This window comes from Sminthopsis crassicaudata, chromosome 5 (genome assembly GCF_048593235.1).
Source record: "Sminthopsis crassicaudata isolate SCR6 chromosome 5, ASM4859323v1, whole genome shotgun sequence".
Classification (NCBI taxonomy): domain Eukaryota; kingdom Metazoa; phylum Chordata; class Mammalia; order Dasyuromorphia; family Dasyuridae; genus Sminthopsis; species Sminthopsis crassicaudata.
The window spans coordinates 153,306,967-153,325,586 of NC_133621.1; the positions used below are offsets into that span (position 1 = coordinate 153,306,967).

Genomic DNA, 18,620 nt, shown 5'->3' on the forward strand with positions numbered 1-18,620 from the left:
GAAGGCTGCCTCCAGAGACCCCAAGAAAACCTCAATAGAGAACATTACATTTTAGAGAGAACATTACAACCTAGATCATTTAATACATCAGACCAAGACTTTAGACTACTGCTGTTGTCAAATATGAAAATTTCAGTAAGTATCAGGATAGAAATAGCAGAAATAAAGTCCATTGAAAATAATTATTTGCTACAGCAAGGATGAATTTAGAACTTTTTTTCAATATCAATCCATATTTCAGAGGACTGGATTTGAAGTCAAGATTTGGGTTCAGATCATCTTCAAGCACTTTTAGTCTTAATTTCTTCATCTATAAAATGACATGGCTGGACTAGAATAACTTGTCATAGTTCTGAAGCTTTGATTTTATGATTTCATCATTACAAGTAGCTCTTGATTATCAATCATTTAGTCTACTATGTGCCAGCACTATGGTAAACTCAGGAGATACAAATAAAGACAAAAGACAGTTCCTGCCCTCAAAGAGCTCACAATATGTTAAGACAGACAACATATTAATGCATGATAAATTGGAGATAATAAACAAAGTAGAAGGCTTCTCCCTGTAAAAGGTGAGATTTTACCTAGGACTGATACAAAGACTGGAACTCATCTGTATTTTAGTCATTAGATAGTTGCCTATGGAACTTAGAGGTTAACTGATTTACCCACTGTCACACAGACAGTATGAGTTAAAAATAAAATCTGTCTGCTGACAGCTCTGCTAACTCCATAGATGAACCATTGTCCACTATGCCACACTGCTTCTCAAATTTAAGCTGTCAACAATAAAATGTATTAATATTAGAACACTTTAATATTTTCTCATTTATTCATTAGTTGTCTATAGAGGAAGTAAATGATACATGTGTTTTTAAAACACTAGAAATCTTCAGCTTAAGAAAACCTCTTTATTAAAATTAAATCTCTTATTGGATTATATATAAATGATCCAGATAATTTTAAACATATAGAAATAAAAGTACTGATACAAGTAATGCTGATTACAGATGGAACCTACTCATTTCTTTTTTCCTTTTTCTTAAGACATTGCCTCCATTTGCTTTGGATATTTTCTAGGTCACTTCATCTAATTAAAGCTATGTTTCTTCTACTCCCTGTTTAGAACCAGGAGAATAAAAAAATTATCACATTTCACAATTTAACAAACCTCAAAATGGACCATTTTTTTCAAAAAATTCTATTTTTTATTAATATTCAAAATGTATCATGGGCCTGAAGTTTTTAGGCCTTTTTGATTACTGAGAAAGCGGAGTTCTTTTAAAAGGGGGGGTGGAAGAGGAGGAGAAGATTGCCAGATCTCAGTGATACATTTATTATTGGGATTACATTTTCCTCTATGCAGTTCAACTTTTTAATCTAACTATGGCCTTCACCAATATCCTTATGCCTCTTGGCATTCTAGAGTTCATTTTCTAGCACATTCTTGCAAGTGCATTACATTTAAAGTGCTGGAAGACAGAATAAAGAATTTTCATATGAAGAAGTAAGAATAATCCATCTTAAAGATAATTATTAATTTACTCACCTTCATAACCAACCTTATTGCCTAATAAGAATTAATGATACATGAATACTTAGATTTACCATAATTACTCATGTTGTATATACAGGAATAAAATGTCTTGCCTAAAGGGGGCTTTAATTACAATGGAGAAGAGTGCAATTGAAGTTTTTAATAAGAAACCTTTCACTTAAAATATATTCAAAACAAAGTCATTATGAAAATGGCTCACTGATAAGTGAAATCCACTAAGAATATTGGGAACAAGCAATCTAATGCAAAGAGGTGTTTGCAAGTATGGCAGAGCTTTAAATCTTAGTTAGACCCACTTCATGAACAGTGATCACTTGTGCTAAGACTGAATATTTGAAATGTCTCAAGTAATAAAAAACTGTAAATATCAGATTCTTATTGATGAGATTTTTAGGTGAGAGGGCTTGGGACAAATGCAATAATATATATGCTAGATGTTTTTTAAATTCCTTTCAAATTATCATGATTATTAACCTTGTTAATTAATATTTAATAATTAACCTTGTTAACAAGTTGCCTTGTTCTTTTATTTTGATTGTACATGAAGTACAAGGGAATAAAGTATTTCCTCCTTTATTATGGAGAGCAGCAGATACTTTATGCAGCTAATGAAATGAACAAATGAAGTATTATGATTTCTTTTTCTTGCTCTTCTCTAAGTCTTTATATTGTGGTTTGTTGCCTTGATCTAACACTTTTTGCTTTTCATTCTTTGACAGTTTGACACATTCTTTGACACAGAGATAGCCTTTTATTTCCATGCTATCTATTCTATGTAATCTCATTATTTTTTTAAAAAAAATTTTGTTCATTTGATTAATCTAGACACTAAAATTAGTTTAATCTTTTGGAAAAGGCCATGATCTTTCATTGCATCCAAGGCCATCCCCAGTTATCCTGATCTATATTTGGCCATTGAGCTCAGATGGCTTCGAGGGAAAAATGAGAACAAAGGACAAACAATAACAGTTTAAGCTATGACTGTATGAGATGTAATTTAAATGTCAAATGAGTTGTTTGACTGAAAAAATAAATTCAATTCCTCTAACTTTAACACACAAACTTTGGTTGGAGAATTGAAGAATTAGTATATATAGGTATCTTTATGTGTCTAAAAACATACATACCGATACGCTTTTGTTAAAGAAATTCCTAGAATGGGAATTCCTTCCATCAATGTAGATCAAGGAGATCTATAATTCAGTAGATAGTCTGGACAGCTAGCAGAAGTATAGAGAGATGAAGTTAATTCTCCTGGGTCACACAGTTAGTATGATTTGGATCCAGGTCTTCCTGACTTCACATTCTGTATTTTATCCACTAAATCACTTTGTAGTTATTAGCCATGTATAGATAAACATGTATGTCATAATACATGTACATGATGTAATATCTTCAATATAGGGAGTTCCAAAGCAACACATTTCAGCAACAGCTTTGTAACTTTTTGTCATGGAGTTGCCTGGGATATTCAAAAAAGTGGCTTATCCAAGGTCACATGACTAGTATATATTAAGGTGGGAATTAAACCCTTGTCATCCTGAATCCAGTTTATCTGTTCATCTACTGGACCAGGCTATCTCCCTACTTCATATATACAAAACATAATCATTATACGAGTGAACATGTACACATGAAATGTTGGGAATTAGATTGTATAATTTTGTATACATGTATAAATATGTGTAAAATATTTTCTATTTTTCTGTATTCTCATTTGTCCCACTACCCCACTCATTTATCTCAAAGTCATCATGCCACAAAGAGATGGCCAAAGTCATGTCTCTTCATAATTTCCACATTTCTATCTAGGGAACCATCATTCTAGTTACCCAAGTTCTCAACTTTAGCAACATCCCTAACATTAATTTCACTCACCTCATGTTTCTAAACAATTGATAAGGGTTGGCAATTCTTTCTTCAAAACATCTTTTGCATTAATTTCTTGCCTTCCAGTCATAAAACAACAATCTTAATTCAGGTCCCCATTACCTCTCCCTTGAATAATGCCAATATCTACCTCATTAAACTCCCTGTGTCATGTGTCACCCTTTGGCACACCTATCTCTCAAGAGTTAGTCTGACTCTCTCCCATTCCCTCACTCAAATTTTAGGGGCTCCTTCTTAGATAAAATACAAATTCCTGTTTGCCAGTAAAAACCCCAGCCTAACTTTCAGATATTATTTAAAATACTGCTCCATAATCACTATATGGTCCAAGTAAACAAATGTTTATTAATCCCATTCTATGTGCAAGTCTTCACTAAGTACTGGGGAAATAAATAGAGGTAAAAACAATCCCTACTTTCACACAACTTACATTCTAACAACTTTTGCACAGATAGCATATGTAAAGGATAAGTGGTTTTGTACTATTCCTTCTGCACAATATGAAGTAGACTGTAAATTCAGTTTCAATAGCACACATGGCCTGGGGTTTTTCCTAGTTTTCCCGGCAGAGTCTTAAAACTACTCCTCCCCTAAAGTTATATATTTTTTTAAAATCAACTTTTCAATATATATTATTATAATATATTTTTTTATTTTGAATTTTATTATATATATGTATATATATATATATATATATATATATATACATATATGTATATATGTGGAGTTTTTTTTTTCCTTTTAGAATCTAGTTCCTTAAGTAGAAAAACTACAGCTATTCCTTCCATATCATGGAGGTTAGGTGCCCCTGAGATCTGGAAAATCCACATAAATTTTTTTGGCCTTCCCTTCATACCAGAGATGAAATCTGAATTACTATGGCATTAAAAGATAAAATCTGCTAATATCATACAATACTATACACATATTTTAATAATTTCTCAGTTTTTAAACTTTTTGTACCATCTTCTGAACTTCATGTGTTGTCTGTAAAACTTTCCCCAAATTCCTATTTAATTTCTTATGCCAACCCACATTATATCAAAAGCACAATGAGGAAAGTTGCAATGTAGAAGAGATATTCTATTTTTCTCTTGTATCTCCAGTGCTAAATAAAGGGCTTACTTAACATGGAGTAAGGGCTTAACAAGTTCTTGCTGATTAAATTGTACAAAATAAAACTGATATTTACCTTTTAAACTGCACAGTGTAGGGGAAAGAGTGTGGATCATGAGATTCATTTGGCTCCATGATTTGCTAGCTGTGACTTTGGGCAACTCATTTAACCTCTTCTTAAAATCTTCATGTTGTAATTTATAAAATAAAACTTGTATTGCTCACCCTTGGTTTATTACAAGAATGCTACTTTGTAAATCTGAGAGCACTATAGAAACATCCAAGGTCAGATATGTCCTTTGTTCCCTTTGATTTCCCACTTCTGAGGATCTGATAATTTTAAAGTCTTTTTTGAAATTTTATCTGCTTTTGGCTCCTGATTATTGAGTATCACTAGGGATCTATTGCAAAATCCTGCTTTCACCCACTATGCTTTAATATATAATTTTTTTTTCATTTTCGTTTTTATTGATTTTTATACCTCTTATTCCAGAGATATTACTTTAATTATGTTTGTCTCTTCTTGTCACTATTTCCAAATCTCAATCTCTCCCTCTCTCACTTCTCCTCCCCCTCCTTTTTTCCATTTCCCCAGCAGTTGAGATTTCTTTCAAATTTATTAACCTCCCTTCTTCTGGATTCCTTATCTATAAAATGAAATTTCCAGTAGGTCAACTGTAGGCTATCTCTCATTTCTACAACTACAATTAACAAATCTATAACTATGGAAAATAACATTCATCCACAACAGCTTTAAACAAATAAAAATATCAACTACTATTCAAGATGCTTTCATCTTTATATTCTTGAAACCATTGGATGTTTGAACATCTGCATTCCAAAAAATGAAAGATTTCCTATACCTAAGAGAAAATCAGGGCAAATTACAAAATCTTTATATTTAATCTAAAAAAGATTTGTTTCTTTATCATTATGTAGTTCAGGTAAAATTTTCTTTTTAAAAAAAAGCAGTGAAAATTTTGTTTGTTCTCATTAAAGTTTTATCATGATTTAGAGTCCTGGATTTTTTGCTAAAATAAACAAAAATATTTTTTAACCTTGAACTAGCTATATATATGATGGGTCATTCAAGAATCTGAAGGTACAAAAAACAACTTTGCATCATACTCTTTTCAAATATAAGAATAATGAGGATTTCTGTTTAAAATTTTTTTTGTTCTATAGTCGGCCCAAAAGGACTAGATAAAATATCTCATATACTAATGACATGCAAGGAACAAATGGGAGGAAAAGTAGGTGGGAAATTGCAGAATTATTGAGTAATGTTAAGGACTGGAAAACTTTCACTGTGACCTAATTTCATAAACCTAAAGCTGTTACTTTTTTACTTCAAAAGTGTGAACATCAATGAATTGTTGTCCAAGGGGTACCTGTCTCACCTTACTAAACTGGAAAGGGAACAGATATGAGTCAGGGGTCTTAAAAGATTCTGGTGAAGATCAGAGGGTAGTATAAGAGATCATATATAAAGTGATGCAAAGAGTCTGCTTTCCTGTTCCTCAGAGAAGAATAGGTAGTACCAAAAAAGGGGGAAAAAAAAGAGAAAAAGAAAAACTTTACTTTGTTTTACTTCCTCTTTTGTAAGAAATCTTTAAAACATTTTAAAAAAAATATTCTAAATTAAGGTTAGGAAAATTTTTATTTTTCTACTTTAAGTTAGGTACTATATATAACCACAGGGAACTCATAGCTCCTTTGTAAGCTGTGGTGCCCAAAATATATTTGAGTATTTGATGTTTTCAGCAAGTCAAAGAACATGTATAATTTCATTAAAATTTCAAAGATACCTCCAAGAGCAAAAAAAATGTGTAACTATCAGTTGGAATTTGGTAAATATATTTTGTAAACACTTTAGGAAAAAAAATCTCACAAAATTTGCAATGGGATTTATTGCATTTCGAAAAAGTAACCTAGCACTAGAGATAATAGCACTCACTTAGACATGTCACTCAAAGGAAGTGAAATTTACCATCACACTGTGAAAACTTGATATGAAAACTAAGATTTTCTTCTTTTTCTTTTTTGGACTGACATTTTCTACCAGTAGATAGTATTTTTTTCAATTATATGTAAAGATAATTTTTTAAATGCATTTTATACACATTTTTGAGTTCTGAATTTTCTCCCTCTCTCCCCCCAGGTGGTAATTTGACATATGGTAAATTGTACAATCATGTAAAACACATATCTATTTTAGTCATTTTGTAAAAGAAGAAACAGAAAAAAAGGGAAAACATGAAAAATAAAGTGAAAATCGCATGCTTTGATCTGTAATCAGACTTGACTTTATTAGTGCTTTCTCTGGATGTGAGTACCATTTGCTATCTTAAGTCTTTTGGAATTTTTTTGGATCATTGTATTGCTGAGAAGAACTAAGGCAATTGTAGTTAATCATAGATACAAAGTTACTGACATTGTAAACAATGTTTTCTTGATTTTGCTCATTTTACTTTGCATCACTTCATGTAAGTCTTCACAGGTTTTCTGAAATTTTACTGCTTGTCATTTCTTATAGAACATTAGTATTCCATTACATTTATATACCACAACTTGTTCAGCTATTCCTCAATACATACATACATATATATATGTATATATGTATACATATATACATATATATAGTGATGATTTTCATTTTTATTCACATCTTTATTTCCTATGGTACCATACTTTTACAGCAACGAGCTGAACATTACAGGGGGTGGTTGTGACATATGGGGAATTCTAAGAAGAGGTAAGAAAGGGGAGCATTCAGGAATCGAGCACACAGTCTGTGCAAGATCATTGATGAACAAGACAAAGTTACACATATGGAATACAAGTGGACCAATTTAGAATATGAAGTATATAATAGAATGTACTTTATGGGAGAGAAGGGGGATATGAAATAAATTTGAAGAGGTAGATTACAATGAAAATGAAAAGGATTTTTAATACCAAACTAAGTTGTGTGCTTGTTTTTTAATCCTAAAAGCTAATATCAGGGGTCAGGCCTGAGCCCAAGGGATATTTCTGGGAACATTAATAAAACTAGATCATGAGCACAGCATCATTTGATATGTGCAATTGGACTTAGGAAATTCAAATTTTAATGTTAATCTCCTGTGAAATATATCTTAAAGATAATGATTATTATAAATATAGATACATTATTGTCACCATTACTGATCCTATAGTTAACATAATGCTAATGTGATCCCTATTCAGTTAAAATTTAGTCTTAGTTTTGGGTCTACCTAATTATGACATTATATGACCATCTGGAGTTTTTGAAAGCTCTAAGGTCATACTTAGGGTTAAAATAGTTTTATATTGAGGTTTTATAGTTATGGGTTTTTGCACACTTAGACATGTTATTTAATCCTTATAATGGGTTAATTTAACCCTTATAAGTCATACATATAGGAAAAAATGAGTCCTAACATTTAATCTAAAATCTAATTTTCTTTCTTATGATAAATAACTCACATAAACAAAATAAAATTGCAGAAAAGTAAAAGTAATTTATGCCCAATAGTTTATTAATATTTAATTATTCCCTTTAACAAAATGATTACTTTTGATTTAAATACTCCACTTGTAATGCCTTCTTGAAAATATTTTTATTTTATTAGAACTATTTAATTAATATAATGATATGCTCTTCCTTATTAGTTCTGACTCTTAACTATTATTTCTCACATAATTGCTGTCATCCTGTTCCTTGTTACTTATACAACTATTGCATTGTGCCCATTTTCTTTATTTTCTAATATGTTGTACCAAATTTGATAACAAAAGCAACTGTTCCCATTCAAATAGATAAGTAGTTAGAAGATATGAAAAAACATTTCTCAGAAGAATTTCTGAACTCTTCATAACTATAATAAATCCACTCCAAAATCCTAATAATAAAAACAAAACAAAACAAAACAAACTCACATCCAGTAAATTGCCAAAAAGACCAAAAGACAGAAAGTATGAACAAGAGGTTGAATAAAAAGGTATGTGCACACATACATTTTGGGTGAAGTTGTAATTGGTTCAAGTTATCTGCTAAGCAATTTGAAATTATGCTTATAATATTATGAAAATATTCATCCTCTGTAGGTGTCATAGATAGAGAGTTGACCTCAAAACCAATGAGATATAGATTCAAGTTCTGTTCTGATATATGCCCATGTGACTCACAGTCAAATTACTCAATATTAACAGTGCTCCAGACAAAACTCTAATATTATAAATTGCAAATGAAACTTCAATCATTGAGATAGTATTATTTCCTTAACCAGGAATTCCCTTTCTAATGAAATCATAGGTCCAAGTTCTATCCCTATCCTGTTCTTGGACCTAGAGATCTTAAGGCTAGGTATAGACATGACCCCAAAGAGATGAAAAGAAAAAAAAAGTTTCATCTTAATGGGAGGGAGAAAGATAAAGGGAAGAGAAATCTGTTGTTGTTATTGTTATTGTTCTTGTTTACTGTAAAATTTTAATTATATAATTAAAAAAAATCTAAAATGCACAGCTATTCACATATAAACTGAGGGTTTTTTGTTTTTGTTTTGTTTTGTTTTGTTTTTAAGGTAGTGGAATGAATTCATGTGAACTCTCAAGGTCACAATGGCACTTACAACTTTTAGGTTATTTTCTTCTTTCTCTAGTGGCACTAAATGGAGAAGTAGGGAATTACGACTGTCATACAAACAGAAGAGAAAAGGTCCACTGCTAGTATCCTCTGTAATGGACGCCTACTCATGTGACAATAAAATGCTGGTAGACCACAGGGATAGTTCTCCTGTGTGCATGCTCTTGAAAAGAAAAGTATGGCCTGCCTTGATGGTAGCTGCTTTTAAGTCTTTAAAACTGTCCTCCTTCCAGTATTTATTCCAAGTGTGCATTCTGTGCAGCTGGGAAATGTTTCTCATCAGTGAACATGTCTAAAATACTTAGGGGAGAGCAGCTGAAAGTCTTTGAGGTAACTAAAAACGCAGTCACTTTTCTCAGAGCCAGTGTCAGGTGCCACTTGCTGATTCTTAATATGCTGATTTAGCTTCCCACTGTGATAGGAGTAAGTACTGAGAAATGTCAGATGAGGACAAGGGACTAATATTTAGCAAAGAGAAATCTGATAATGCTATCCCAACAACACTGAGCAGTCCAGACTTTTCTGGCCTAGTCTTTCATATGGCTTCTATGAATACTGACCAGTTGTGCCTGTACCTAGGATCAATTAAATAATTCCTCAAATGGGTAAAATCTCCAAAGATTGACTGACTTTGCTTTCCATAATTAATAACATCTGATAAATAATTCTTCTTGAAATGGGCAGGATGGCAAATGAATTTAGATACCATAGACTTTAGGAAGAGACAAAATGTTAAGATTTCCTGCCAACTTCTTTATTGACTCCTATTAAATATAAATTTAGCTGCCCTCCATGCTTCACCTTCTCCTATCTTATAATGAATTACTAGTGTGTTTATAGTAGTATTTATAATTAGACATTTCTTCTTTCTCTTTGATTTATTTAAGGGTCTGGTATCTTATTATATTCTATGCCCTGAATTTCTTACTATTTTTAATTGTTTGGTTTTAGTTAAGCTTTCTGTATGCTTCTGAACAGAACAATTGTGACTGACCCAAATAGTTCCACACTCCTGCCTGCAAGTAATGTTTAAGAGAGAGGTGAAATTCAGGTCTTGAAGGCAGATAACTGAACAATAACTATTGTCAATGGTTCTTTTTCTAAAGTATCACCCCCACACACATTATCTGTAGCACAGAATATCATCAGTCTCCAAAATTAAGTTTAGAACTAGTGAGGGCTACCTAAATCAATGTTGTGTTTTTCTTCTTATTGTAGTATGAGTCAATAAATATGTAGGTCCTGGATTTTCTAATTTAAAATAAAATAGACAACAGTCATTTCTATCAGATCCTATTGCCTATTGCATATACTCAAATCCAAATCCTTACATCAATATATTGAATAAATAATTGGGCTTCATGGTCTCAATAGTGACCCTTTCTTACTTAGTAAGGATGTGTAAGAGAATGGGAGTCACCAATGCTAATCAAATATATTTCTAAATACAGGCAAGGCAGGCCATGTCCAGAGAAGCTAATTATTACTGTGTTCTTGTTGCAAATTCTAACTAGTTAGGATAAAGACAACCTCCTCCTTTGTTAAATTGCTCAATGGCTTCTGAGCATCTCATTTCATCCCACCATCAAACCTGAACTAAGAAGGTGCTGGCTTTTGTGCACTAGTGAAAGTCATCTACAATTGTCATTCAGAAAGCTAGAAACTTTAATAGACATCTATGATTTCCCAGGTCAAAAGAGTGAAATCCTATGATATCTCAAAGGTCAGTAATTCTGTCCCCCCAAAAGCAAAAATCTTCAGATAAAAGAAAGAAGCTTTGGCATTATTTTTGAAAGAATTTAAAATTACACCCTATAACTATGGAAAAGTCATAAAGCTCACAATTTTACCTTGAATCTAACTTAACTCAAGCTAAAAATATTAAGAATGACCCTCAAATATATCACTCTATACCTCGATATTCTCTTAGCTTTAAAAAAAAGAAAATAAACTTTAAAAATCATGTTGAACTAAAAGCAAACTAATTGACACTTATAGAAGAATTATATTATTTGCTCAATTACCAATCTTATTCTTTATAAAAGGTCTTGTGAGAAAGAGGTTTATTAAGTCTATTAGCTTTATTGGAAAACTAAAGAATCTTAGATTTTTTAAAGGGTAAAGTTTGCCAAAATATGTTTTTTTATTAATTTTATAATTAACATTTTTTGACAGTATAGATGCATAGGTAATTTTTTACAACATTATCCCTTGTACTCCCTTCTGTCGCAAATTTTTCCCCTCCTTCCGTCCACCCCCTCCCCTAGATGGCAGGAATTCCCATACATATTAAATATGTTATAGTATATCCTAGGTACAATATATATGTGCAGAACTGAATTTTGTTGTTATTGTTGCAAAGGAAGAATTGGATTCGAAAAGTAAAAATAATCTGGGAAGAAAAACAAAAAATGCTAACAGTTTACACTCATTTCCCAGTGTTCCTTTTCTGGGTGTAACTGATTCTGTCCATCATTGATCAACTGGAATTGGATTAGTTCTTCCCTATGTTGAAGATATCCACTTCCATCAGAATACATCCTCATACAGTATCATTGTTGAAGTGTATAATGATCTCCTAGTTCTGCTCGTTTCACTCAGCATCAGTTGATGTAAGTTTCTCCAAGCCTCTCTGTATTTCTCCTGTTGGTCATTTCTTACAGCACAATAATATTCCATAACATTCATGTACCATAATTTACCCAACCATTCTCCAATTGATGGGCATCCGTTCATTTTCCAGTTTCTAGCTACAACAAAAAGGGCTGCCACAAACATTTTGGCACATACAGGTCCCTTTTCCTTCTTTAATATTTCCTTGGAATATAAGCCCAGTAGTAGCACTGCTGGATCAAAGGGTATGCACAGTTTGGTAACTTTTTGGGCATAATTCCAGATTGCTCTCCAGAATGGTTGGATTCTTTCACAACTCCACCAACAATGCATCAATGTCCCAGTTTTCCCACAGACCCTCCAACATTCATCATTATTTTTTCCTGTCATCTTAGCCAATCTGACAGGTGTGTATCTCAGAGTTGTCTTAATTTGCATTTCTCTGATCAATAGTGATTTGGAACACTTTCATATGAGTGGAAATAGTTTCAATTTCATCATCTGAAAATTGTCTGTTCATATCCTTTGATCATTTATCAATTGGAGAATGGCTTGATTTCTTATAAATTAGAGTCAATTCTCTGTATATTTTGGAAATGAGGCCTTTATCAGAATCTTTAACTGTAAAAATGTTTTCCCAATGTGTTACTTCCCTTCTAATCTTGTTTGCATTAGTTTTATTTGTACAAAAGCCTTTTAATTTGATCAAATTTTTCTATTTTGTGATCAGTAATGATCTCTAGTCCTCCTTTGGTCACAAATTCCTTCCTCCTCCACAAGTCTGAGAGGTAAACTATCCTATGTTCCTCTAATTTATTTATGATCTCGTTCTTTATGCCTAAATCATGGACCCATTTTGAGCTTATCTTAGTATGTGGTGTTAAATGTGGGTCCATGCCTAGTTAATTTCCAGTTTTCCCAGCAGTTTTTGTCAAATAATGAATTCTTGTCCCAAAAGTTGGGATCTTTGGGTTTGTCAAACACTAGATTGCTATTTTTATTCACTATCTTGCCCTGTGACCCTACCTATTCCACTGATTGACAAAATATGTTACATAGCATGCTAAAATCTTACTTTTTAAGGTCAAAAGCACAGACATTCACAAAATCTATTATTATTTTGCTCTTAAAGATCAAGTTTAATGGTCATGGGATATGATCTTGTAGAAGGCAATATCTACTTATATGGGAAAATATTTCATCCAGACAATTTTAATACTATTACTGATGGTGTTTTGCTACAATGCTATCAAATATCAGCTTAGATATTTGTCCTTCAGTAAATTAGAAAAATAAACTCATTAGCCTATCTCAGTTCTTTGAGAATTCTGGTTAATAGAGGATTGTAAATCAACAAATATGGCATGTATTAAACATTTACATTGTGGAATGTTAAATATTCATGAGTATAAATATAAAGATTATTGGACCAAGAAAGAGAAAGCACATTGAAGACAATTTTCAAACACCTGATTTGAAGAAATTATTCATTTTAGATTGTTATACTTCAGTGAATAGTTCAGTGAATAAACTCTAAAATTTGCTGAGGAAGAACTCACTAAGAATATTTTTAGCCAAGAAGAACAGTAATGAAACAAAACTATTGCTGAATGATCAGTGTTCCCTTTTTTGGATCCATCATATATTAAGAGCTATTATGTCTAAAAAATGTCTGAAAAAAAGATTCTAATGAAACTAATAAGTAAAATGTTGGAGAAGGAGATTTTCTTACAAATGTAAATCAAAGAATAATAGCTAAAATGGACACTGGATTATACTTCATCCAAACTCCTTTACAATAGAACAATTCTTTCTATAATACAGGAGAATCGTGACATCAGGGAATGCTTAGAACTTTAAAAGGTAAAGCCTTATGAAAGTCAATTCAATTCAAAAAACATGTGTGCAAAGCACCAATTCTAAAACATCAAATATACAAAAGTGAAAACCAGCACATTACAGGACTTACTGCTCAAGGAGCTTAACCCAAATGGGGATATGAAATATAAGTATTTTAAATTCTAGAAGCTTATAATGCAAAGTGTTAAAACAGCACAGCCCTAGATAAGTGAGCAGTTACTAGTCCAGCTGGGATGAAAGAAAGTATAGCTAATAATCCACTTTGGCATAGGAAAAACTTTTCCTACTATCTCTTTTTCTACTCCACCTTCCACCTTAATTTGAAGATTCTATTAATTCTATCTTTACAGTATATTCTTCATCCATCTACCCTAAATTCATGCTACTTCTTGCATTGTAGTCTAACTCTTCATTACTATTCCCGTGGACAATCTTAATATTCTCAATAATTCATCTTCTTTCTTTCAATTCATTTATCTTCAACATATTCTGATGAAATACACACAAATCTGTTTTTTTTTTTTTTTTTTTTTTTTTTTTTTTTTTACTTTCCTACTCAAAACTCTCTTCATCTTACTCCCCAACTCTTTTCTGGTGGGAATTTAAGGTCTTTTATCTATTAGTAACAGCCCATCCTCTCAAGTTTATTTTAGATTACTCCCTTGCATATACTTGCAGCCAAACTGTATAGGGAGCTTATTCCAAATTTTATCTGGAGTACTCCCACTCAATAAGATTAATTATGTTTCCCCAAAATAAGTTTTTTGGATATCTGAAAACAGCTATACCTTCTCATGAATCTTGTTCCAGGTTAATGTTTACATGTATTTTAACCTTTTTTGAGACATTATTTTTCAGATTCTTCACAATTATAGTCACTTTTTGCTATAACTACATTAATTTGATAGTATCCCTCCTAAAATAAGGGGGCCAGAGAATCCCAGATGTGCTTTCATTAACAAACACTAGAATAGAACTGAATTTTTCTTGAAATTAAATCTGTCTTCTATTACATTTTTCTTACCTTCCATAGAATCTCTGATAAATAACTGACTTATGTTGAATTTGGAATAAGCAAAAACCCCAGGTCTTTCTCATATATTAAAACCATCTCTTCCCTGTTTTGGATAAATATGAAGTTTTTAGCCTGAATACATGACTGTGCCTTTTACCACAATTAATTTCATCTGCCTGCTTTGGGCCGTCAGTTCATCCAAATAGATTTTTTTGAACCTGGAATCATCTACTAATTCACTGCTTTAGCTATCTCCCTTGGATTTCTGCAATCTGATAATTTGATATTATTTCTATATTACTATCCAAATTATTGATAGAATGTTGAAAATGTGGTCAGTTACAGTGGCAATTTTGCCATTAAGCTTTGGAGCTAAACTGATTGTTTTGGACAAGATTTCTATCTCATTTTGTGAAACCATATGTATTATAAGGAAAGTTTTTAAATTGTATAGAAATGAGGCATTATGAAGTGGTATAATGGTCTTAATCACATTTTATAGATAGTGCTATCACTGTTTGCCCTCACAAGTAGAATTGAAGACAATGTGTTTATGTGTAAGGCAAAATTGTCCTATTTCTAATATTCAAAAAGCCAAAGGCAGTTGAGAACTGTCATATCAGCTGCTTAATTTTTTAATCTCAGAAAGAGGAAAAAAATCCCTCCTTATAAAGAATTTCTGAGGATAGATTATATTTTTAAAACTCTAAAGATTACTTAACTACATAAGTTCTTTGTAAAATTACTGGTAAATATAATCAAATAAGATCAAGTTCACTACTCAAAGCCCCAGGAACTACTACTGTATTACACATCATTTAGCACTACCACCACAACAAAAAATGTTCTAATTTATGATATAACATTGCATTACAAAATACATATCCACATGAAATCTATGCAATGAATATTTTGTATCATGGTCAAATTCTTTACGAAATCCTAACAAAAGTATCCAAAACATTGATATCTTGTAAGAAACCACTCTGAGAACAATCACATCGTGTTGGCCAGATGAGTGATGATAACTTATTTACTGGCCTTCTTTTTCTATTCAAGCAAACACTTATTATGCTGTTGTATCACTAAAAAAAAATGACACAAGCCATGATATAGATGGCAGTAAATCCTCTCTCTATATATACATCTTCTTGTTGAATGAGTCATCATTATTTATTATTTGACATCTGAGCCTGACTTTTCTGAGAAAAGACAGGATAAACAATCAAAGCATTAAAATCTGTTGCTTGAATATTCCCCTCATGCCATATTATAAAACAAACAGCTTTAATTTTTCAAAGAAAGAACTAAAGAGTTAATAAACTCATAGAATGCCTGGTTATTCCAAATTCACTTTGAAAAAATGATAAGGCTGTGAAATCCTGCTGTTGAGGTAGCAATTCTACCTCTTCTTTGGTGATTTTTAACAGGGTCTTGATGGTCTCACTTAACCATTAATATAAGGGACTAGAGGCAATGGAGACATTCAGCAACTGAGTAGTATTTCAGCATTTTGATGATAGCTGTGAGTATTCCTGACAGATAAGATGGATGATTTGGCACTTGTAAACTGTAACTGCATCTCCTTGTAACTTTTTTCAAGTGTTTAAGGAAGCAACATTCAATCTATAGCTTTTTCCAACATAAACCTGAACTTATTATATTGCTGGAAATTACTAAGAACTTCTTAGATTTTCCATATGATTCTGGGTTTGGTTTTGTTTGGGGAGAGGTTATGGGAGTTGGAATTATTTTAAACATAACCATTTAATATACAACTGTTATTTTTAAAAAAAATCCTTAAATGCAAAATGGAAACACTGATTCTCCTCCATGACTCTTGGTCAGATGTTTATCAAAGTAGCTTAACCAAAGTAGCCTGGTCAACATGCTGTAAAAAAGATTTAGAAAAATATTAAGAAAAAACTAAAATATTAGAAATAAAAATAGGTCTATGATGAAAGATTCTTTTTCTTTTTTAATCTAGATCTTTGATTCCAAGTTTTTATGAATTCCTTTATGAAAACAATGTATTTGGTCTTATAAAATTGTCAAAGACATTGGGATGTTGCATGATTTGCCATGATCTCATGACTGGTCAGTATAAGTAAGAGACTTGAACACAAAATTACCTGCCTTCAACAATAATAATTTTTACTACAACATTTTCTCCCTCTACAAGAAAGATCATCAGTTTTTCATTCTAGAGCAAAATTTAAGGTGTGCTTTGTAACTAGATTAAAAATAAAACAAAACAAAACAACAAAAAAAATAACTTTTTCAAAAAAAAGTATAAGGACAAAAGATGGGTTTAAGTTAAAATAGGGTAAGTTGGATGAAACATAATACTTGACTGTAAATATCATAAAAAGCAAGAATGAACTGCTCCATCTTTAAAGATTTTAGGAGAATATGTATTGATTTTTCTGAATAGTTTGGAAATGTATATCCCTAACAGAAAGATATTCGTTCTCCTTCCCTCCCTCCCCCCTCCCTCCCTCCTTCCCCCCTCCTTCCCCCTCCACCCTCCTCCCCCTCCCTCTCCCCTCCCCCCCCCCTCTCTCTCTCTCACACACACACACACACACACACACACACACACACACTCACACACAAATAAATAAATGCTAGCTTAAGATCTTAAGGTTCCTTCTAGCTTTATGATTTCACCATGCTTTAATTATGTTGGCCAAATAGTCATTGAAAATCTGGGTTTTGAATTACAAAGCATAGTTTATGTTGTATAATCGGGCTACATCTTCAGTTTATATGACCAAAAGTTAGATAAGAAATAAAGGCAAAAGAATTACTAGTCTGTCATTCATACTAACCTATAGAACACTTTGTATAATTCCCAAACATTTGGAAAAGGACTACCTTACTCTTTCTGTATTCTAGATAGTCCCTAACTAGAAGTAGAAGTTAAAGTTGCAATTCAGGGAGAATTTGGTGTTTTTCTTCTGTCAAGGAAGTTAGGGGTCATAGTACCAAATTTGCAGTCTGGAAGTCTTGACCTTGAATTCCATTTGAAATACTTATTAATTAGTCAAATAACTTTACCATTCACTTTCAGTTTCATCTGTAAAGTAGGAATCAAAATAGTATCTGCCTCACAGAGTTGTTATAAGGGTCAAATAAAATAATATAAATAAGTGTAATGTTATATAAGGGACATGCCAATATGATTTATATATAATACCACATACTTCCAATTAATTAAAATTATGGAACTGAATATCTGGTGCTTTTAAAATTCAGCATTCTTTTCTTTTTGATGGGCAAAATGGTTAAGGAGGAGTTAAATGTGTCATGGAGAAAAAAGGCAATATCAATACATGCAAGCAAAAAAAAAAATAATGTGGTAGGATAAAATGGTATCTATTTTCTCCACTTCCCTCCTTACTCTTCCTACTCTTAATTTAAAATAAATTTATTTTATTTATTTACCTTGTTTACATGATCTCATTTTTCTGGTCAGAGACTATACTTCCTTTCCATCAAACCAACAACTAATTCCAAGGGCCTAATCATTTTAGATAGTTTGGTGTTTTCCTTGCTTTCAAATGTGTACATGAGGTTTCTACCATCCCTATCTACATCATTCAAAGAATGATGTGACAATCTGTTGATCTATGGTTTTATACTTAATCTTTTGAATTCCTCTTACCAAAATTCTATTACCTGGCCACTACACTCCCCTATATTCACCGAATTTTCTTTTTTGAATATAAATTTCTTTAAGATAAGGGCAGCCTTATTTTTGTATTTGAAACTCTAGTTCTTAGTATAGTGTCAACTATACTGTAGATGATTAAATATTTATAGCTTAATGGACATACAAATGTGCATATCTAATATATATCCAGATGCCATTGTGGAAATGACATTTCCTATTTAAAGGAGGTATTTGATATTTCCAT

General features: G+C 31.9%; 1 protein-coding gene across 4 annotated transcripts in view; it reads right to left on the reverse strand.

Moving 5' to 3' along the window:
• CACNA2D1 (calcium voltage-gated channel auxiliary subunit alpha2delta 1) overlaps positions 1-18,620 on the reverse strand; it is a 643,657-nt gene that overhangs the window by 473,887 nt on the left and 151,150 nt on the right. The window lies entirely within an intron of this gene.